General features: G+C 38.3%; 1 pseudogene; it reads right to left on the bottom strand.

The window, feature by feature from the left end:
* Nucleotides 1–22,979: 22,979 nt before the first annotated feature.
* On the bottom strand, nt 22,980–23,077 carry LOC120104359 (annotated as a pseudogene).
* Between the last annotated feature and the right edge of the window lie 352 nt (nt 23,078–23,429).

Below are 23,429 nucleotides of genomic sequence, written 5' to 3'. Positions count from 1 at the left end.
AAATTACCTATTCATTATATGTTCTTCAAGCCAAACTAGATTTCTTATGTGTGAACTTTTGGCTGAAGAAGATCCTCTCTCTTGTTTGCATGTAAATGTTTAGTGTATCTTACATGAAGATATCCTTCAAGTTGAAATCTCTCATTTTTCTTTCTTGAAGGAAGGTCATTAGTTTCTTTAAGATACAAAGCATTCATCCAACATATATATTTTTTAACTAGATGACTCAATATAAGATATGACAATAGTTGCATGTTGAGTCACTTTACTCAAGAGATTGCCTAAATATAAGCAAGCACATATCATTTGAACTAAAGAGATAGATTCATTAACCAAGATAGTTTAAGTCAATTTAGTTTAGATTCTATTTGCTTAAGATAATTATCAATAAGATATGTTAACTATGTTTTAATCAATTTATCTTAAACATTTGTTTCTATCAAAATTCAGATTATGATTTATTTGTTATCAATAAAATATGATTAATTAAAGTTAGATTGAAGTCTTGCACAAGGTCACATAATAAGCATACAATCTGGTCTACTAGCTGTAAAATAATTATTCTATCATGCTTCAATACAGCTTTAACACAATAGATCTACTTTGCTCATCCTTTTCAAATTCTACAAGATGGGGTCATAGATATACCTTCTTCATGCCAATCTTCTATAAGAGTTTTCTTGTGGACTAACGTTGGTCAATGAAGATCCCCTTTCCTGTTTGTCTTAATTTGGAGTTTGAGAGAAGATGTTAATTCATTCATCATATTTCAAACTCACTTTGCAATATAACTCTTCATTAGTAGAACCAAAAATGATGTCATCAATGCATACTTTGAGCAAATAAGATATCACAAATTCATCTTTTTGATGCATAGATTTATCACTATTACTTTCTATCAAAAAGGTTGCTTAAGCTTTTATATATCATGCTTTTGATGCTTGTTCTAAATCACATATTGCTTTATCATATATGTAATGTGTATTTTTAAATATGGTGGTTATTTTTCATAGATCTCCTTTTTAATGAAGTAACCACATAGGAGTGACTTCTACACATTCATTTGACAGAATATAAAGCTCATGAAGCAAGCACATGATAATGATGATCTTTACTTCTAATCATGCAAGAATCTTTATCAAGATCTATTTCCTCTTTTCTTGATTTAGTCTTTTAGTAGTCATCAATTTTTCTTCATTAAGTGCATATGTAAAAGATTAACCATATAATTTGATTTTAGTATTTTGATAATAAATCATTAGTCTCATAAAGAATAAAATGAATTGATACTTCTACAACTAGAATTTTTCATGAATGTTCTATATGCATTGCTTGATGAATGATATCCAAGGATAGAAGTATCTTTATCAGATTTGGCATTATTTTCATAATAACATGTACGACTGAAAAATATGAAAGATATGCAATGGTTCATTTTCCATTTTTCAGAAGATCAAAATTTTCATCAAAAATAGAAATCATATGTATGACAAGCAGTGATGATAGTCTTTTAAAAATTTATTTAAGTAGATGACTATCATACATAATTGTCTTTTTCATTTCTTCAAGAATTCTATTAATCCTATTTTGCTTATGGTGTCCTTGGTGCTGAAATCATTGGATTTAATATTATTTTCTGTATAACCTTTATCAGGATTTTGGTTTTCAACACTGTGCCATGATACTCTTTATCTTCACAGTTTGGAAACCTTTATCATTTGAACCACTTTTACAAGATTTAGTAAATACAGAAAAATACTTCAGTTTTATTTTTCAAGAATAAATTCAATGTAAGCTTTTGAAAAACTTGGAGATGGAAACAACATCTTAAGATTTAGAAATGATTTTTGTTTGTTTCCTTAGTTAGCATGCATAGCAAAACTTTGACCTTTAAGTAGATAATCTAAGTAAGCCTATGGCAAGGTCTTTTGAGATTAAGTACATACTAGCATGAGTTGATTTTATATGCCAAGGATGGTTTCTTGGTATTCATAGTGCATATATTCAAAAGCATACCAAGTACACATTATCATATCTATGATCAATAAACAATAATGCCATGGATAATAACTCTCAATCAAGCATATAGAGAATTCATAGAGTTATTCTTAATAAATTGATTAATCATTTAGCAACTTATCCAATAGTGAGTAAAGTATACTAAAAAATGAAGAGATTTGATTATATTTCCAAAAGTATTTTCTATATCACAAAATTGATCACTACTAGCAAATCATATCAAATACTAAAGCACAAATAATGATGAGATGCAAGAATTACTGATTTCATTATTTTTTTTGTTAATAACTTTTTAAGTTTCTTTATGTTCCATAGGTACCTTGGTACACCTATGTGTACATCCTCATTTTCTCATTTTGGGTACCCAAGCTTGCTTGAGTCCTTGAGAGTTAGGACATATGGTTCCTTTTGGAATCCATATCTGTTTAATAATAATAACTTTACCATTTGATTTAATTATACTAGAACGATAGGTAAAGTTGTTATTCCCATCCTTTTCATTTTTGAAATAAGTTATCTTATTTAATGGTTTGCTTGGTAAATTGATAACCTTTTTCTCTAGAGATTTATGGCTAAGTGAAGGAGTCAAGCTAAATTTTGATTTATCAAAATCAGCATATTGGCTTTCAAACATCATTTTTAATCTTTCTGAACTTACAGTGAATTTGTTAATAAAACATTTTAATTGGTTAATTTCTTTACTTAAGTTTTGATTTTCTTTAATTAAGCTATGATTTTTCTGAATCAATTCTTCTGAAAATGACCTTAAGCTTTCATTTTCAGAATTTAGTTTCTTAAGATTTTTATTCTTTACAGATAATTTTCTACAATCACTATACAACTCATGAAAAGCATTTAAAAGTTCATCATAAGAAAATTCTTCATGAGATTCGTTTGGTTTAAAATTAGATTCAGATTTTACTTTTTCTTCTAATGCCATAAAACATAAATTAGTTACCTTTTGTAGTTCACTGTTGCTCCTAACTTTCAATTCCTTGTCTGAATTTCTCTTGGTCAAGGCTTTCTTGCGTTTTACCTCTTTCTTCCTTTCTTCTTGCTTCCTCTTCTTCTTTGTCTTTAGGAAGCTGATTTGCCTTGGAGTCGACTCGGACCTTATTGGAGTCGACTCGGTTAACTTGAGGGTCGACTCTGAAATACTTGGGGTCGACTCGACTGAGATGGAAGTTTCAACACCTTTTTCTGCAGTCTCATTGTTAGTATGCAATTGAAGTACATGTGAGCTACTCTGAGATTTCTCATAAATATTTTCTAAAGTATCCCAGATCTCCTTTGCAGATAAGCATGCAGAAATTTCATTAAACATTGTTTCTTGAATCGCACAATATAATATGTTCATAGCTTTAGCATTTAATTGTGCTAAGTCTTTTTCATTAAAAGTTTGAGAGAGTGTGTGAGGGTCATTTATTATGATTTTCCAATAGTAATAGTTTTGTGATTGAATAAAGATGCGCATGCGTATTTTCCAATGTGCATAGTTTATGCCATTAAATAGTGGAGGTGTGTCAATTGCTTGTCCTTCTCCTAGAAAACTATCTATTTGAGTTGTCATGATCTTTGGCTCTAGTCGGTTAAGACTACAAATAATATTTGAGCACCTGCTCTGATACCACATGTTGCCCAGTAGATACAACCCAAGAGGGGGGGTGAATTGGGTCTTTTAAAACTTTTATGCTACTTCTAAAACTTTATGAGTAACTATGCTAAGTTGTATAGATGCACAGTGAAAGTTAAACTTAGCAAGGGTTTGATGTATAGACTTCGACTTGATTAAATATGCTTGCAACTAAAGGATGTGCGGATAAGAATTAAGCAAGCAATTTATCTAAGTAAGTAAGTGTGTTAGTTAGACAATAACTAGAGGCATTACAAACACAAAGGACATATAGTGGTTCGGTGCACCCCAGCACCTACATCCACTCCCCAAGACCTCTTGGGAATTTCACTATAATCCTACCGATTACAGCCGGTTGTTTTACAAGCTCACAACCCAACTTGTTGTTTTTACGAGCGCACAACGAACTCGGTCGGTTTTCCCAGGCTCACCGACTAGAACCAACCCCGATTGTTTTCCCGGGCTCACAATCAAACCCTTACACGTTGGTTTTACCCTCGGCTCACCAACAAACCTATCTCCGTTGGTTTTCCCCTTTGGCTCACCAACAAACCTATCTCCGTTGGTTTTCCCTTTGGCTCACCAACAAACCTTACACCGTTGGTTTTCCCTTTGGCTCACCAACAAACCTTTAACCCCTTGATTCAATCCCTTGATTGAATCAAGTTACAAGATATTAAAACAAAGAATAAAAACAAATCAAAGCTTCTTAAACAAGCAGATATGACAATATAAACAAATAGAGTAAAGAGAAGCCCTCAAACGAGTTTTGAAGATGGAGGAGCTCGGCTTCTTCTTTACTTGATCCTCCTCTGATTTGGCATGAAGTAGAGGATCCCCGAGGCAGCACGCGGATGGAGAGGAAGCTTTCGGATTCACTTGGATGCTCTTCTTCTCTCTATTTCGTTTTGGATGGCCCTTTTGTGCTTGTGGGAGATTTCCTTTGTAATCTCTTTGAGATCTCTTTCCTAGATGATCTCTCCCACTTCCATGCCTTCTCCCCTAGCTCTCCTCTTGTTTTTATAGCTTTAGATGGCGTGGAAACAAGAATCTAGCCGTTAGAGACAAAAATAGAGCCGTTGGACACAGTCTGCACTTCCTGACAATATTACCGTTGGGATCGGAGTCGACTCGCGCGATCAGGAGTCGACTCGCCTGTTGCAGGAGTCGACTCGTGCTTTACTGGAGACGACTCGGCCACTGTTCCAAATTTGAATTATGGTGCATCCTCGACTGGGAGTCGACTCGTCTTAACCCGGAGTCGACTCGCCAACTTCTGGAGCTGACTTGGCAATTTCGGAGTCGGCTCATCCACTGAAGTCCGTGGATCCAATTTTGAATTTTGTCCTCTCGAGTCGACTCGACTGTCCTGGGAGTCGACTCGAATCTCAGACCCCGAACTCCCGATCCTCTGTCTTTTGGCTCGTCCAGTCTTGGAGTCGACTCGAACTTCCTTGGAGTCGACTCGGCTCTCAGTTTGTGAAACACAACCTTCTGCCATCTTGGTGTAGCGCTGCCTTGGAGTCGACTCGAGCTGTCTGGGAGTCGACTCGAATCTCAGAGGCAGTAACTTGGTTTTCTGTCTGTTGATGGTCGCGGAGTCTCGGAGTCGACTCGTGCAATGCGGGAGTCGACTCGAATCTCAGAGTCCCAAAAATGCTCTCTGACTTTTTCCTTGTGTTCCGCTGAGAGTCGACTCTTGCTTTCTTCGGAGTCGACCTACCAACCATCGGAGTCGACTCGCGTTCCACTGGAGTCGACTCGAATCTCAGACCCGAAAACTGCTCTCTGACTTTTCTGCCTGTGACTCCTAGGAGTCGACTCATACTTCTCCGGAGTCGACTCATACTTCTCTGGAGTCGACTCGAATTCCACTGGAGTCGACTCGAAGACTGTTCTTTTGAATTTTTCTTTTGATTTTACTCCTCCAATTTGAATCCTTTGAACTTTAAGCTTGGGCCAATAAATTGTAGCTTTCTTCCAACTTGAGAGCTTTGGAGGCCTTCTTGTGTTCTTCCAACTTGCTATGTTCCTTGCAAAATAAATATCTTTCTCCTTGCAACATAAACATTAGTATCTATACTTCAAGGTTTTGTGATCATCAAAATCAATCTATGAATCAATCTTTGGGTCATCACTAACAACGATCTGTCTAGCATATTTTTAGGTAGACAGAAATCGGACGAACAGAATTTTGGCGCCGTTGCCGGGGAGGCAAATCGAGAAGCAAGAACGATCACGAAGATCAAATTAGATTTTGGATGCCCGGAGTGAACGCACTCCGGTAGTAAGTTTTTATTTTTATTATTTTGATTATTTTCAGTTAATAATTTCGTAGTTATTAAATTCTGAAATTTAAAATTCGAAAAAAAAATTTTCAAAAAAAAATAATAATAAATAAAATATAAAAAATATTTCAAAATTCAAAAATTCAAAAATTTAAATTCAAAATTTGAATTCTAAAATTCGAAATTTGAAATTTAAATTTAAATTTTAAAAAAAATATTAAAAAAATTCAAAAAAAAATTTTAAATTTTTTTTTTTAAAAAAAATCTATATTATTTTTGCTAGTAATTGATTAGGCGCAATCCCCCGAGGTGATCATACCTCTATTGGGGCTCCTCACGGAGTAATCTCCAGAGCTTATTCAACGGGCATTCGGAGATTGACTGACGCATAAGGATTAGTTTTAGTTTACATTCAAGTTATTCCTATATTAAAAATTAAAAAAAAACAACATAAAATTAAAAATAAAAAAATTAAGAAAAATAAAAAAATAAAAAAAATTGCTTGCTCATTTAATCAATACAACCTAATGACATTGCATAAACTTTAAAAAAAAAACATTGATTATTTGCTGCATTTAGTATTAAGCATTTGCATAAAATAATTTAAGGGCAAAACCCATTAAAAAGATAAGGTCGGGAAGTCATTACCTGTCCTTAGCCCAAAAATCACCACCTTGCATACTTATCCTAAGCCAAATTAAATTAAAATCAAATTAGACATTGGCCTTAGGGTTTTCGAGCTCAATTAGGCTCTTGGAAAGAAGCGGCTGAAAGCCACTCCAGTGAGGATTTAGTAATTGGTGATGTCTAGGAAAGTTTTACAACAGTGAGAACTGTTACGGGTATTGTGGTATCGGTGTATCCCTTCTGGCACCACCGCACACCCCGGGACTTTCCTGGTCACTGGTTACTGGATCACTTAACTGGTAAGCTCAAGTTTAATCTGAAAGAGAGATTAGGAGCTGTCTAATCTAGAGAGAATTTCAGGAACTTTTTAACCTGATACATCTCTGTGCAACTAGATTTAAGAAGCTACTAAACCTCACTTAGTTCTAAGACTAATAGGGTCAAATTGTTGTGTGGTGTTGGTTGTGGTCATCTGTGTCTAGCCCTTCTCTTCTTTTAGGATTTCGTTCATTGTAGGAGTCGAATCTAATTAAGTTGTGAAAAATGTATGCATGGTAGAAGGTCATTAAGGGATAAGTTAACCCCATTTGACCCTGAGATTGAAAGAACTTTTCATCACAACCTGCGAACTGTAAACCAACCGTCGATCTCTACAATGGGTGAACATATTAGAACCCTGAATGAATTGTTTGCACCCGCATCCGCTAGTCCCCCTACCTGCATAGTATTACCGATTAATAATGCAGCCCAATTCGAGATTCGGGCTGCAACAATAAACATGTTACCCAAGTTTCATGGGTTCGAGAGTGAACAACCCTACATTCATCTAAACAAATTTTTGACAATCTGTCAAACGTTTAGAAATCAAAATTTAGATGAAGAGGGTATTAAATTAAGGTTATTTCCCATGACTTTAGAGGATCGTGCTGCTGCATGGCTGTATTCCCTAGCTTCAAATTCCATCACATCATGGGAACAACTATCTAGGAAGTTCATGGCTAAGTTCTATCTCATGGTAAAGACTGAAAAAATTAAGGATGCCATTAGAACTTTTAGAGGAAAATCTGAGGAGGAATTTTTTCAACTTTGGGAAAGATTCCATGATCTTTTGGTTAAGTGCCCGCACCATGGGCTTGATAAGGCTGATCTAGTACATTTCTTTTACAAAGGATTACCTCCAGCACATAGGAACATGATTGAATCCATGCATAAGGGTAGGTTCATGAACCAAACTCCTGATCAAGCCTATGAGTTTCTCGTTGACTTAGCCGAGAATGCCCAAAATTGGAGTAGCTATGGTGAGGAAGTAAATAGAGATGAGTTCGGGTCTAAAAAACTAAGTAATTATGAAATGAAAGCAGACCCAGAACTCAAAAATGTCATGTCCAATCTGGTGACTGGAATGAACAACTTAAGCAAAAAGTTTGATGCTCTCACTGTTTCCACTAGCTCAAGTTCATGTAAAGAGTTAAATCCCATCATGAAAGTGGATCACGAGTCACATAGTTTATGTATCTTGTGTAATAGTTCTGAGCATCTAGTGGAGTGTTGTCCTAGTTTACCCAACATTAAGGCTGAACAGGCAAATGCTCTTAACTCATATAGTGCCTTCAAGAAGCCCACTCCCAATTCATTCAGCCCAGTCTACCACCCTGATAATAGGTTCCACCCAAATTTTTCATACAAGCAAATTGAACCTATTCAGCATCAAGGTGGTCCACCAGGTTTTCAGAAGAATTTTCCTAGGATAGGTCCATCACAAATAAACCAATCATTGGCTCCACCTATTCCTACTTATAGTGCCCCTATCCCTCAGCAAACTACATCATTAGAAGCCATGATGGCTAACATGATGAAGCAGCAACAAGACTTCATCCAACAGCAACAACAGACCAACATAGCTCAAACCCAGACTAATCAATTCCATGCGCAAGCGATTGCAAAACTTGAGGTTAGTCTGAGCCAAATAGCTAACTCTCTAGGGGATAGGAAGAGAGGTGAATTGCCCAGTCAGCCAGTACCTAACCCTAGTAGACAACAGAATCAAGGGCCGAGAGGCCAGTTTCAGATTGATTCTAATGGAAACCCCACCCATGAAGTCCAGGCAATTACCACTTTATGGTCTGGCAAGCAAGTGGACAACAAAGTCCAACTTCCTGTGCAAGAAAAAGAAGAAAAGCATGAACCAAATCCCACTCAGAAAAAGGCACAAGAACAAGGAACACAAGGAGTAGAGGAGAAACCAATAGAGACATACACACCCAAGGCTCCCTTTCCTAGTAGACTACAAGACTCAAAAAAAAAATCTCAGTACGATGAAATCATGGAGGTCTTTAAAAATGTTCAAATAAATTTACCCTTCCTAGATGCAATCAAACAGATCCCCTCCTATACAAAATTCTTAAAAGACTTGACCACGGTGAAAAGGAAAACCAGTATTCCTAGGCAAGCTGTGATGGCGGCACAAGCCTCATCTCTTATTCAACAACAGATTGCCCTAAGATACAAGGACCCTGGTTGCCCCACTGTTGAAATTAAAATAGGAGAAACCATCATTCGAAGAGCCCTATTAGACTTAGGAGCAAGTGTAAACCTATTACCCTATTCTGTCTACACCGAACTAGGTTTGGGGGAATTAAAGCCCACAAACATTACTTTGTCATTAGCAGATAGGACTGTGAAGTATCCTAAGGGAATTGTAGAGGATGTAATTGTAAAGGTAAATGAGTTTTACTACCCTGTGGATTTTGTAGTCCTCGAAACTGAACCAGTAAAAAACCCAGGTAGTCACATCCCGGTAATCCTTGGTAGACCATTTTTGGCCACTTCAAATGCTGTGATCAGTTGCCGAAATGGGATAATGACCTTAGCATTTGGAAACTTGACCGTCCAACTCAATGTCTTTCACAGTAGTAATCAACCATCTGAGATGGACGATTTAGAAGAAATTCACATGATTGAAAACATAATCAGCAAGTCCTTCGAGGAATCAAGTTATTCTGATCCACTAGAAAGATGTTTGGCCCAATTCAGTCAAGATTGTAGGAAGGAGAGTCGAATCAGGAGGTTAATGCATTACTAGATTCTATTCCTGTAATGGATACTAGCAGATGGGCTACTAAATTTGAATCATTACCTATACTTGAATCCCAGCTAGTACCTTCAAGTGTCAAACCTCCCCAGTTCGAACTTAAAGATCTGCCTGAAAACTTAAAATATGCATTTCTAGGGGACAACAACACCTTACCTGTTATTATTGCATCAAATTTAACTGAAGAATAGGAAGAGAAGTTGTTAAATATCCTTCAGAAAAATCAAGAAGCGATCGGCTGGTCTATAGCTGATATTAAGGGGATTAGTCCTTCTGTGGTCCAACATAAAATCCATCTAGAAGAAGATGCAAAAATCTCTAGAGAACCACAAAGGCGACTTAATCCAATCATGAAGGACGTAGTTCGAGCCGAGGTCATCAAGCTGTTAGATGTAGGGATTATATATCCTATTTTTGATAGTCAGTGGGTAAGCCCAGTTCAAGTCGTATCTAAAAAGTCTGGCATTACTGTGGTGAAAAATGATCACAATGAGTTAGTCCCTACTCGAGTCCAAACGGGATGGCGAGTATGCATCGACTATAGGAAACTTAACGCCATGACTAGGAAAGACCACTTCCCACTACCCTTCATTGATCAAATGTTAGAACGTCTAGCTGGCCACTCTCATTACTGTTTTCTTGATGGTTATTCTGGATATAACCAAGTACCAATTGCACATGAGGATCAAGAGAAAACCACATTCACCTGTTCTTATGGTACTTTTGCCTATCGTGCCTTTTGGGTTATGTAATGCACCGGCTACATTCCAGCGGTGTATGATGAGTATTTTCTCCGACATGGTGGAGAAATTTTTAGAAGTTTTTATGGATGACTTTTCTGTATTCGGATCTAACTTTAATGAATGTTTGCATCACTTGACCCTTATTGTAGAACGATGTAAAGAGAAAAATTTAGTTCTTAACTGGGAAAAATGTCATTTTATGGTCCAATCAGGTATTATTTTGGGACACATTGTGTCACAAAGAGGAATTGAGGTGGATAAGGCCAAAGTAGAATTAATTGCTAAATTGCCACCTCCTAAGACTGTTAAGGAAGTCAGATCCTTTTTAGGGCATGCGGGTTTTTACCGTCGCTTTATCAAGGATTTCAGTAAATTGTCGAAACCCTTATGCAATTTGTTGGCGAAAGATGCTACTTTTAATTTTTCGCCAATTTGTATAACTGCTTTCGAAAGACTAAAGTCTGAACTAACCTCAGCACCCATCATAAGGTCCCCTGATTGGAGTCTGCCATTTGAAATCATATGTGATGCATCCGATTATGCAATAGGTGCCGTCCTAGGTCAGCGAGTGGGGAAGCTTCCCCACGTGATTCACTATGCAAGCAAAACTCTGAATGATGCCCAACTTAACTATTCTACCACTGAAAAAGAGTTGTTGGCTGTTGTCTTTGCTCTAGACAAATTTCGTCCCTATCTAATAGGATCCAAGGTCCTTATTTATTCTGATCATGCCGCCCTTAAGTACCTTCTCACAAAGAAGGATGCTAAGGCGAGGCTCATTCGTTGGATCCTATTGCTCCAGGAATTTGATCTCGAAATTCGAGATAAAAAGGGATCTGAAAATGTAGTAGCTGACCACTTGTCCAGACTGATTGTTGAGTCATCTGCGGAATCCTTACCTGTATCCGAAACTTTTCCGGATGAACAACTAATGATGATTTCCCACACCAATGTTCCATGGTATGCTGACATAGTCAACTACCTTGTTACTGAACAAATGCCCAGCTCTTGGACCAAACAGGAACAATTTCGCTTCCTAGCTCGTGTGAAGTGGTATTTTTGGGATGAACCATACTTGTTCAAATACTGTCCTGATCAAATCATTAGACGATGCATCCCTGAACACGATCAAAGGAATGTCCTTTTCTTTTGTCATGACCATGCTTGTGGTGGTCATTTCAGTGGGAAGAAAACTGCTGCAAAAGTTTTGCAGTGCGGATTTTATTGGCCCACACTTTTTCGAGATGCGCATGACTATTGTAAATCTTGCGATCGATATCAACGATTAGGAAAACTTTCGAGAAAGAATGAGATGCCCCTGAACCCTATCTTAATTATAGAAATTTTTGATGTTTGGGGTATTGATTTTATGGGTCCTTTTCCTATGTCGTTTGGGCATCAGTACATTCTTGTGGCAGTTGACTATGTATCAAAATGGATTGAGGCTATCGCGTGTAAGACCAATGATCACAAAGTGGTGATCAAGTTCCTTAAAGAATCTATCTTTGCTCGTTTTGGCACCCCTCGTGCTATCATTAGTGATGGGGGGAAACATTTTTGTAATAAAATCTTTAAAGCCCTTATGAGAAAGTACAACATTAATCACAAGGTCAGTACACCATATCATCCACAAACAAGTGGACAAGTTGAGATTTCCAACAGAGAAATCAAGACCATCCTTGAAAAAACTGTCAATCCATCTCGAAAGGATTGGTCCCTTAGGTTAACAGATGCATTGTGGGCATATCGGACGGCTTACAAAACACCAATTGGAATGTCTCCATATAGAACTGTCTATGGCAAGGCCTGCCATTTACCTGTTGAGTTAGAGCACAAGGCCTATTGGGCTATTAAACATTTAAATTTCGATCTTGACAAAGCAGGAGAACATAGGAAGCTTCAACTCGATGAGCTTGAAGAAATTAGAAACGATGCTTACGAGTGTGCCAAGAAGTACAAAGATCGCATGAAGATCATGCATGATAAAATGATCATTCGTAAGGAATTTCACCAAGGACAAAAAGTCCTTCTATATGATTCTCGATTACATCTATTCCCTGGAAAACTTAAATCTCGCTGGACTGGCCCATACACAGTAGAGAAAGTGCACCCGCATGGTGCAGTAGTAATATGCAATACCAAGGATGGTAGATCCTTTCAAGTCAATGGACATCGTTTAAAACCATACCTTGAGTATCTGAGTCCAGAAGTTGAGGAGTCACTTCTGACCGACCCTGTTTATCATGAATGAATTAAAATTGTCTGGCTGAAGACATAAAACTTAGCGCTCTTGGGAGGCAACCCAACATGTAAATATTCTCAAAAAAAAAATGCAGGTTTGGGGGTATTTTGCCCCAATTTACCCGCCCATATCAGGTACCTTCTCCTCTGTCCTCTTACTGCTTTAAATTTTCTTTAACATTGAGGACAATGTTAGATTTAGGTATGGGGGTGAGAATATTTTTGATTTTTCTTCAAAAAAAAGGGAGAGAATATTTTTGATTTTTTTATGCAATTAAAAAAAAAATTAAAAAAAAAATTATTAAAATTTCAAAAAATAATAAAAAAAAGAGGGGATTTCAAATTTTTAACTCAAACTCTAATCTTTTTGGCTGTACAAACTAGGAATTGCTCTGACAATAGCTTTGAGTTAAGAAATATGATAGCAGTTCTAGCTTAAGTTTTCATCCCACCTATCTTCTGCTAACATGATACAAGATGAGTTAGCACCTACACGTAAGCACATGAATAGTGGGGTATGTAAACTTACGACTAATATGAATACTTTTAATTTTTGGGATAATTTAGAGTTATATGTGTGATGAACACCCTAGCCTAACCAAAAAAAAAAGAAAAAAAGAAAAAAAAAGAGATAAAATAAAATAAAATAATGAGTTTAATTTAAGTCTTCTCACTGAGTAACCGGGCCTCCTGCCTGGCAAGCAGCGAGTGTTCGCGTAAAAAGGTGAGGACATTGAGATTAAACTCTGAGTGACTAATTTGGCCTTGAAGCCTAGTTAACTTGAGTTATTAAGCCTGTTAGGGTGTCTCTACACCTAGTGCCCTGAGCCATCTGGATCGGGAGTCATTGGCCTAACACTCGCTACATGGGTTAGCTAGAAAGCTTAATAAGGCTAGATATTGCACAAGTCATTCTTCTTAGCATGCAGTCTGAAAAAAAAAAAAAATAAATCCGGGGTGTTCATTACCATTTAACTCTAGAAAATCTTGAAAATTGGAGTGATCATGTTGGAAGTAAGTGAAAGCCACTCAATTATATGATACTATCTTGCACCTCACTACATTCTTGACTTGTTAGCAGATAGATGGGGTGTAATGAAATTTGAGTTAGAGTCTGTTTAAATATGATAACAACAAGTCTCTATTGTCCTTGCAATTCTAGTTTCATACAGTAATACTTGTTCAAATTTCGAGTTAAAATTTGGAAATCCCTGACTGATGAAATTTGTGGGTAACTTCACTGCAAACCCTCACGAGACAACACTCGTCCACTAGGGTAACCTAGGGGTTTAACGGCTTGTTGCACATGCTAAGTGCAATCGTAATGCTCTACGAAAGTGAGTATTTATCTTAGTATATTTATATAATAAATAACACTTTTGCACTCTTATTTTCGCAATAAATTGCTAGAGACTAGCAATAAGCTAGTTGGGGGGTGTGATGAGAGCACAAAAGTGCAATCATCGTACCACCATAATTAGTATTATAGTTAATTTTTAATAATAAAATTAATTAATTAACATTTTATTTGTGTTTGAGTGCAAGGAGTCCAAAAGACCCAATAACATTGGGTTTGAGTCCAATGCGCAGCAGCCCGAGCTCAATTCAAGTCCAGCCAGTCCATGCGATCACGAGAGACCCCCGCTCATCCCAATTTCATTCCATATCAGCCTATCTCTCAAATCTCCAGCTTCATTCGTGCAGGGGAGAAGGAATGATCCCAGCATCGCACACGAGCCCCTGTGATCCCGTGATTTCATTCCACTGCAGCCTCCGCGTCCGGACATCCCGCAACCAGCCGGGAAATGAACGATCGCCTCCTCCCAGTAAAGCCCTCTTCCGTGATCAACGTCCCCGCATCCAGCGCATCCAGATCAGCTCCCTCCCGGCTTCTTCCGCTCCTCCCAACGGTTCACAACAGCATCCCCTCCTCCGCGTCTGCACTCCTCCGCCTTAGCCCGCGCCTCCTCCTCCAGCATCAACGCGATCCATCCTAGCAATCCAGATCACGCGATCACGCCTCCGTCCGCATTCCCAGCTCCATTCCAAAACCCCTCTCCTTCCTTCCGCGATCCGAATCCCAGCATCGCGCCCGTCTCAGCCTCCCATCTCATTTTCTTCCGTCAGCACATCAATCTCCCGTTGATCCCGCTGCGGCCAGCCATGAAGCATTCCGGATTCCATCCGCGACCCAGCCGCTCGTGAAGCCCCGTGATCAGCGTCCCTCCTCCGTGATGCAGCAGCGCACGATCCTCCCAGCTTCGTCCGCTCAACCCAACGCATTCTCAGCGGCCATCACCCGAATCCAAGCCGTGATCCGCTCCTCCCAGCACCGATTCCGGCCGCCCATTTCAAAGATCCACAGCAGCTCCATCCCGTGCGGAAACAAGGGAGAAGAAAAGATCCCACACCCGCGGCGCTCTTCATCCGGTCCACCTCCCGAGATCCCGCGCCCGTTTCTCCTTCTCTCCATACTGTGGCGATCTATAAATAGGGGAGAGCTCTCGGCGGAGTGGTGGCGGGCTGGTTCAAGAAGTAACAGGGGAGAGAAGAGAGAAAGAAAAAGAAACAGAGCCATGCTCTGTTTCGGGTTAAAAAGAAAGGAATATTTTATTAGCTTTGTTTGAGTTTAGTTTTTTTTAAATTTAGGAGAGCAATGTTTTTCTTTAGTTTGAGTTCACGAGAACAATGTATTTTTTTTTAGTTGTACTTTAATTGAAAGTTTTAATTGAGAAGTTATATGTTGAGTTTGAGAGCATGTTGTTCTTATTTTTTTTTAGCTTTATTTTAGGTTTTGTTTTGAGTTTTAATTTTTGAGAGTTTACTTGGGTAGAAAGTTATATTCATTCTGCAATTTTAATTTCTGTTATGCAATACAATTAAATCTTCCTTCATGCAATTTGTGTTCGCTTCAATCTTCTTGTTTTTGATCCATTTTAATTTATGCCAAAGTCTTTCTTTTCCATTAAATATATAAATGCTCTTTAAATCTAAGTATATGTCTTCTAGTTAATTTCAATTAAAAATAATTCTCCGGTAGACCAGAGAATCCGTCAACATCTCCAACGTAATGTTTTTCTTTCGTTATTCAAAAATCGATTTTGAATCGGACTGAACGTTTCTAATTTTTATGCAACTCCAATCGCCTCCCTGTGGATCGACCTCTTACAACCACTATTCTTCAAGTAGGAAAGGTAAGAGTAAAATTAAATTTAACTTTTGTTCGTCGGTTCTAACAATGATCTGTCTAGCATATTTTATGGTAGACGGAAATCGGACGAACAGTCAGCAACCACTCTAAATGGGAAAAGTCAATTTGTGATACAAATGGGTTAGCCCATTTGATCATAAGTTAGTCTATTTGGTTCTAAACCAAATTTGCAGCCCATTTGAATGAATTTTTGACCCGAAAAAAATTCCACATGAGTCTGACTCATAGGAGATTCAATTGGGTCTAGTTTCGGCTCGATCCAAGTCCGACTTAGATCAGAACAAATACGAAATTAAATCCCAATTAAATCATGATCGAGCCCAATTACACTAATTTAGACCCAATCAAATCCAATCTCAACAATTGAGTCCTGATCAAGTTCAATTATATTAATTAAAACTTGATTGACCCGAAATACAGACTTAATTAGTTGTTCATCCATGAAATTTAGCATGTACCTCATGTTCAGTGCTAGCTGAACATAGACAGAGCCAAATTCCAAATGACCCATAATTTAATTCTTAATTAAATTGGGTCAAGACCTTCCTACTTAGCTTGACTAATGTGCGTGACTCCGATAGGTTCGAACACTAAGCCGGTAGTACATGGACTACTCCATGCACTAATCGAGGTGACCATCTAGCAATGATACCCGACGTCCGGATAGGTCAAATATGCAAAGCAACATTCAAGAACCTAGACGTATGGTTGTTGCATAATTCATCCCTATGACCTTCGATGCTCAAGATGACCTCAGAGTAGACTGTCGAACTCTGGGTCCGATCATTCATAGTGTATTTCAATTAATCAAATCAAGTGACTTATCACTTGGTTTACCCTGGCCAAGGTTTTACTGAATTGAAATACAGTGAGACATCAACTCCTAAAATCTGAAGCGGTCAATCCCATCTTGACTCATACACAGACTTCGCGAGTACTTGACTGCACCCAGCATCCTTCCGATCCCTGAATTAGAAATTCAGGTCATCCAGTGCCTAAGTACAGTGAGTTGCTTGCAAGTCACCGTGACAGTCTCAGGTCTAAGGGGTACTTATGCCCATACGTTTTACGAGCTAACTCCCGACAGTGGAGTGCTACGCAGGTGAGTCACTATTCAGTGACGATGTACTCCTACATCTCACCTGTATGCCATACAGTGTCTCCACACTCCTTGGTTTAAGAAGACAACCAACTAAATGGCACACAACGACCTATACTTGACATAGCTATCGTCCAATTGACAGCTCGTCATTTGGTCGCGAACTGGTTTAAGCACTAAATGATAAAACCTCTTTTATCCACTAAATTAGTCCTAAGGACTTCATCACAATACACAGGAGTTCAATTTGAAGATGCAACACTTGTGATGAATAGAAAATTGCCAGAATAAATTTTTATTCATTTTAATAAAACATATACATAATTCAATTTCTTACAACTAATAAATTGGCTTTGGGACACAATTCCCAACAGGCTGATGAATGATTAAGAATCATTTAGGGATAATTTGGTCAATTTGATTAGCAAATTATCATATAAAATAATTAAAGTAATTATTGGATGATTAATTAGTAATTGGATTACTAATAAACTCAATTTGATTGAGTAAATGGATTTAGGATGAGCCAAATTGAATTGGATTCAATTTTGGGTTCAATCAGAGTTTTTGACCTGATTGGAGTCGACTCGAGAAGAGGGGTCGACTCGAGCCTGGCTGGGGTCGACTCTCTCAGAGAATCCAGAGACGACCTCTTCTGTTTTCTCAGGTGGAGTCGACTCGAGTTTTCTTGGGGTCGACTCGAGCTATGAAGAGGTCGACTCGCTGGGCGTATCAGAGAAAATGTTCTCTGTCAGAGTCGACCCGCAAAGCTTTAGATATATTACAATATAATATTATTATATACTAGGATTAAAGGTATTGCAATGATCAAATCTTTAGAAGATGCATTTCGGATCATGAGATACAAAGTGTACTCTCTTTCTGTCATGCCAATGCTTGCGGAGGACACTTTGCATCTAAGAAAACGGCAGCTAAAGTGTTACAATGTGGTTTTTATTGGCCTACACTATTTAAAGATGCCCACGAGTTCTGTAGGACATGTGACCCATGTCAACGTGTTGGAAGTCTAACTCGTAGGCAAATGATGCCTCTTCAGCCCATTACTGCTATTGAAATTTTTGACATGTGGGGCATCGATTTCATGGGCCCATTCCCACCGTCTTTTGGATATGAGTATATTTTAGTTGGTGTTGAGTATGTGTCAAAATGGGTAGAAGCTGTTGCCTGTAGAACTAATGATCACAAACTTGTTTTGAAATTTCTTAAAGAAAATATATTTTCTAGGTTTGGGATGCCCAAGGTCATAATTAGTGATGGGGAAAAACATTTCTGTAACAAACCTTTTGAGATCCTGTTACGAAAGTACGATATCACTCATAGAATTGCAACTCCTTATCACCCGCAGACTAGTGGCCAAGTTGAGTTAGCTAATCGGGAGATTAAACGAATTTTAGAGAAAACGGTGAATCCATCACACAAAGACTGGTCTTTAAAACTTTCTGACGCATTATGGGCTTACCGTACTGCTTATAATACTATTCTTGGTATGTCCCCGTATCGGCTAGTCTATGGAAAAGCATGTCATCTACCTGTTGAAATAGAGCATAAATCGTATTGGGCCATTAGAAAATTAAACTTTGAACTGTCAGATGCTGGTTTAGCCAGAAAAATACAACTAAGTGAGTTGAATGAAATTCGTCGGGATGCGTATGACAATGCTAGACTTTGTAAAGAACGAATGAAAATTAGGCATGATAACTCAATTCTAAGAAAATCTTTTGAACCTGCACAAAAAGTTCTTTTGTATGACTCTCGCTTACATCTGTTTCCTGGAAAGTTACGATCAAGATGGACAGGTCCTTTCATTGTAAAAACTGTTTTTCCACACGGGGCAATTGAAATTGAGAATCCACATGATGGCAAAATTTTTAAGGTTAATGGACACAGATTAAAACCTTTTCTTGAAAATTTTGCAGATGAAGAGGACTCCTTTTCCTTGGGGGAGCCTTCTTATGACTGAACATGAAGGCCAAGGTATGTGTATATTAGTTAGAATTATTATTTTTTCTTTTATTTCTAGTTTTCTTCTTATTTTGTAGGTCTTCTTTTCTGGAAATCAACGGCTCAAGGTATTCTTCTTCTCTCTATTATTTTCTCTATTGTCTCTCATATATAGTTTTCTTGCATCTTTTACATTGAGGACAATGCAATGTTTTAGTTGGGGGGAGGAAAATATCTTTTTTTTAAAAAAAAATCTTTTTGCAAAAAAAAAAAAAACTTGTTTTTGCATTTGATTTATTCTATTACTTTCTTTTCTGAGCAAATGCACATGTATTTCCATATTAAGTTTGTGCAACTATTAAGGCAAGGAACACATGCATACTATGACTGATCAGAGACCTATTATTAGATCCCCACACGTGTACTTAATAACAATAGGAAAGCCTCAGGAGTTCACATTTGTTAACTGCATTTTTGTTAGCCTTATCCATAAAATAAGTACGAGTATCCTTATTCGTACCATAAGGTTCATGATTTGGTTTTCACATAAAGATAGAGGTTGAATATCCCAGTTAGATTACTTAGGTGCCTTATGATCCGACCTTGGTTGACCTATAGTCACGATGCAGTCACATATACATAAAAAATAAAATAAAATATCTATATGGTTCAGTCTACCTCCTTTTTTCTTGCATAATTGCTATTTAAAAAAAAATAATAAAATAAAAAAAATAAATAAAAAAGTCCTTATGATGATAAGTCTGGCCTCGTGGCGTAGTCTGGTCCGAGTAATTAAGTCCGAGGGGTGTTTCACCTAATGTCTTGAGTCAACTGGATCGGGAGTCATTGGCTGAAAGCTCGCTACATGGACCTTACTAGAGCCTAATGGGGTTGGACAGCTATAGTCGTCATATGTGTTGAAAAAAAAAATGAAATAAAAATAAGCATGAATGAGTTGGTCAGGCTGAACCTAGTGACATGTGGTAATGGCTGGTTTGACTCCATTGTATTAGACCTCTGTGTACCCGGGTTGTTTAGTTGGGATTGATAGCTCTTTCTTTACATGCGAACCATTCTTGACAAATTTAGACAACATGTGATATTCTGAAAATTTGATGGATCAGGTTCTAACGAATTGTAGAAAATACTGTGAACTTGAGTAGTGCACCTAAAACTCAGGCGGTGCCCTGTTGTGGTGGAGGTATTAGTACTCTGGGAAAGTCATGCGATTTGATACACACTTCACTTTTATATTTCCTTGCTTTGACGGTTGCCATACTTGAAAATATATGTCAATTAATTACATGTGTATTAGCTTAGGGTTTATTTTTATTAGAATCTCATGTCATATAATTCATGATGTTTGTGGGTAACATCCCTGAAAACCCTCACGAGACAACACTCGTCCACTAGGGTAACCTAGGGGTTTAACGGCTTGTTGCACGTGCTAAGTGCAATCGTGATTCCTACGAAAGTGAGTACATATCTTAGTTTTATGTCTTTAGCTTCAATAAAAAGTCAAAGGTTAAACCACACATTTTGTACTCTCATTTTATTATTTGCTCGTTCATTGCTAGAGACTAGCAATAAGCTAGTTGGGGGGTGTGATGAGAGCACAAAAGTGCGATCTACACATCACTTAAATTAGCATTATTGCTAACAAATAATGATAACAGTGCTGCATTAATATTTTATTTTTGTGGGGTGCAGGTGATCGTAAATCAAAGTTAAAATGCGCATCACCGCAGGTGACCAATCAACTGCATGGTTCAACCCCAGTTGCACACTAGAAGGAACCTAAGTTCAGCCAGCCAGTTCGCTGCAACCAATTCCCAGAAGCCCATGCATCTCAGCCCGATGGAGCCCACGTGCAACTCATCATCTTCACCGTTCAGTTTCCAGTGCATCCATCTCATCCTCCCGTGAAGTCTCCCAGCTTCCATAGAGCATCCGAGTTGCAGTTTCCCCCCACATCCGCGGATCAGATCGAGTGCCTTCCGCGTGTGGATTAGCTTCCGAGTTTTTCTCCCATTGATTTAGCAGCTGTCGGTTCCAATCCTCCTTCCGTTCGCCAGCATTCATCATCTCCCGAGCAACACGCTTCCCAGCATGACACGTCCGTGAACCAGCTCCCCCGAGTTCCCAGCGACCGTGATCCCAGCTCCAAACCTCCTTCCGATCCCGAGCATCTCCAGCACTCTTCAAGATCCAAGCTTTCGAGTCCACGTCTACATCATCCCAAGCGCAAGAATCCCAGCATTTCCGCATCTCTTCCCAGCGATTTTCTAGCAAAGATCTGACTTCATCCCAGCATCCAACGCGTCTCAGCCTTCCGAGTTCGCATCCTAGAGCCTCCAGCCGTCCGCGTGCGATCTCCCATTTCTGCTATGCAACCGTCCCTCCGCATCCGAAGATCATCAGCATCCCAGGATCCGTGATCAGCTCCCAGCCGTCCACGCGCCTTCCTCCCTTACCAAAGATCCCGCAATCACAGCCTCTCCGCGTCCGGGATACTCGGCAGCCAGCACGAGAGGAGCATCCCGTGTGATCAGGGAGTCCATCGAGAGGTATAAAGGACTCTCTTTTCGGAAACAGGGGGGCCTCATTCGGTGAAACAGAGCCTCAATCCCTCATGCGGAAGGAAAACAGAGAAGCCGGCCTCTAGCATTTTGAGAGAAAAAAAAAGAGAAGGAAGAAACAGGGGATGCCCTGTTCTTCCGAAAAGAAAAGAAAAAAAAAAAGAGGGAGAGGCTAATGTTTTAATGGAGGGCTGAATCCTTCGGTGAAGGGTGATGGGAGAACCCTTGACTTGTTACTTTCTCGAAGTAAACTCTGAACTTTAGTTTTAATGGATTTACATCTTTTCATATGATCTGATTCTCTCATATTTTTTTTTAGATAGATTCATCATGTTTTATATTTATTAATGCATGGATTGCTCTAATATTTGATTTGTCGTAGACATAACTGGCACGATGAATGCTTAGACATTGAGTTCATATATTCAAAAGATATATTTCATGATTGGAACTATTCTAATAATCCTTGATCGAGAATTACCGAGTTTATTTCTTGAACGCAATATTGTCAAGGGGGATTCCGGATCCCTAACCATTTCTATTTCATTGAACTTTGTTTATTAATCTATTATTCTCTGTTTTTAATTTCTGAAAATCAAAACATCATCTTAATCCACATATTTATTCAACTGAAAATTACATCTAAAAATTACGCTAATAATCTATAGATCGTTTTCTGAGGATTCGACCTCGGACTCTCGAGAATTTACTACTTGTGCGATTCTCCTGCACTTGGGAGAACAATTTTATTTTTGCACCACTTGATATGCTGCTGTCTGCTTTGAATTTTTTGTGTTTAATTTTTTTGTTTAGAATCAGAATTTTATTATCATCATATCTCATTAACCCTTGTTGCTACTTGAAAATTGATAAGAACTTTAAGAAAAGATCAAGGGTAATCATTATAAAAAAAAACAAAAAAAAACAAACAAATAAATAAACTCTGAAATTTTGTATGCTAGGTTGGGATAGGGACGACACCGGTCGATTAAGTCGTACAACTTTAGATCATCCCTTAGGACACACCCTTGAAATTCCTTCGCAGTATCTCACACCTTGTGAGATGGCAAATTTTCCTGATGATGTAGGAAGTCACCATGGTGATGAAGGTAGACCCCCAGTTATGACACTTCGACAATACTTACATCCCACTAGGACTAGTCAACCTTCATGCATGATTATTCCTGAAAATGTAGGACACTTTGAAATCAAACCAGGAGTAATTCAATTGCTGCCCAAGTATCATGGGATGGAATCCGAGAACCCTTATCTTCACCTTAAGGATTTTGAGGAAATTAGCATCACATTTAGAGTGCCAAATGTATCGGAAGATGTCCTTAAATTGACCTTGTTTCCTTTTTCCTTAAAGGATAAAGCCAAAATATGGCTGAACTCCTTGAGACCTAGATCGCTAGGAACATGGCATGATATGCAAAGAGAATTCTTGAAAAAATTCTTTCCCGCACAAAGGACTAACTTTTTGAAAAGGCACATTAGTAATTTCCAGCAAAAAGACCATGAAACATTTTATGAATGCTGGGAGAGATTTAAAGATTTGCTTCTCTCTTGTCCTCATCATGGGTTTGAAACATGGAGAACCATTAGTTTCTTTTACGAAGGATTGTCTCCACAGTTAAAACAATTTATAGAGACTATGTGCAATGGTCTATTTTTGGAAAAGCAACTCGATGAGGCATGGGACTATTTAGACTCTCTCGCAGAGACTGCACAATTATGGGATACAGGGGATAGAGTGAATAAACCTTTGCCTAAGCCTACTAGCATTCCACACGGGGGCCTTTACAACCTTAATACTCAGGATGATATTCAAGCTAAAATGGCAGCCCTTACTAGGAAGGTAGAGGAAATTGAACTTAGAAGGATTGAACCCGTCAAGATCGTAGAACATAACAGCGAGTGTTGTAGGATTTGCGAG

This window comes from Phoenix dactylifera, chromosome 17 (assembly GCF_009389715.1).
Source record: "Phoenix dactylifera cultivar Barhee BC4 chromosome 17, palm_55x_up_171113_PBpolish2nd_filt_p, whole genome shotgun sequence".
Classification (NCBI taxonomy): domain Eukaryota; kingdom Viridiplantae; phylum Streptophyta; class Magnoliopsida; order Arecales; family Arecaceae; genus Phoenix; species Phoenix dactylifera.
Note: the sequence above shows the minus strand (reverse complement) of the source record. Positions and strands in the feature narration are given on the sequence as shown.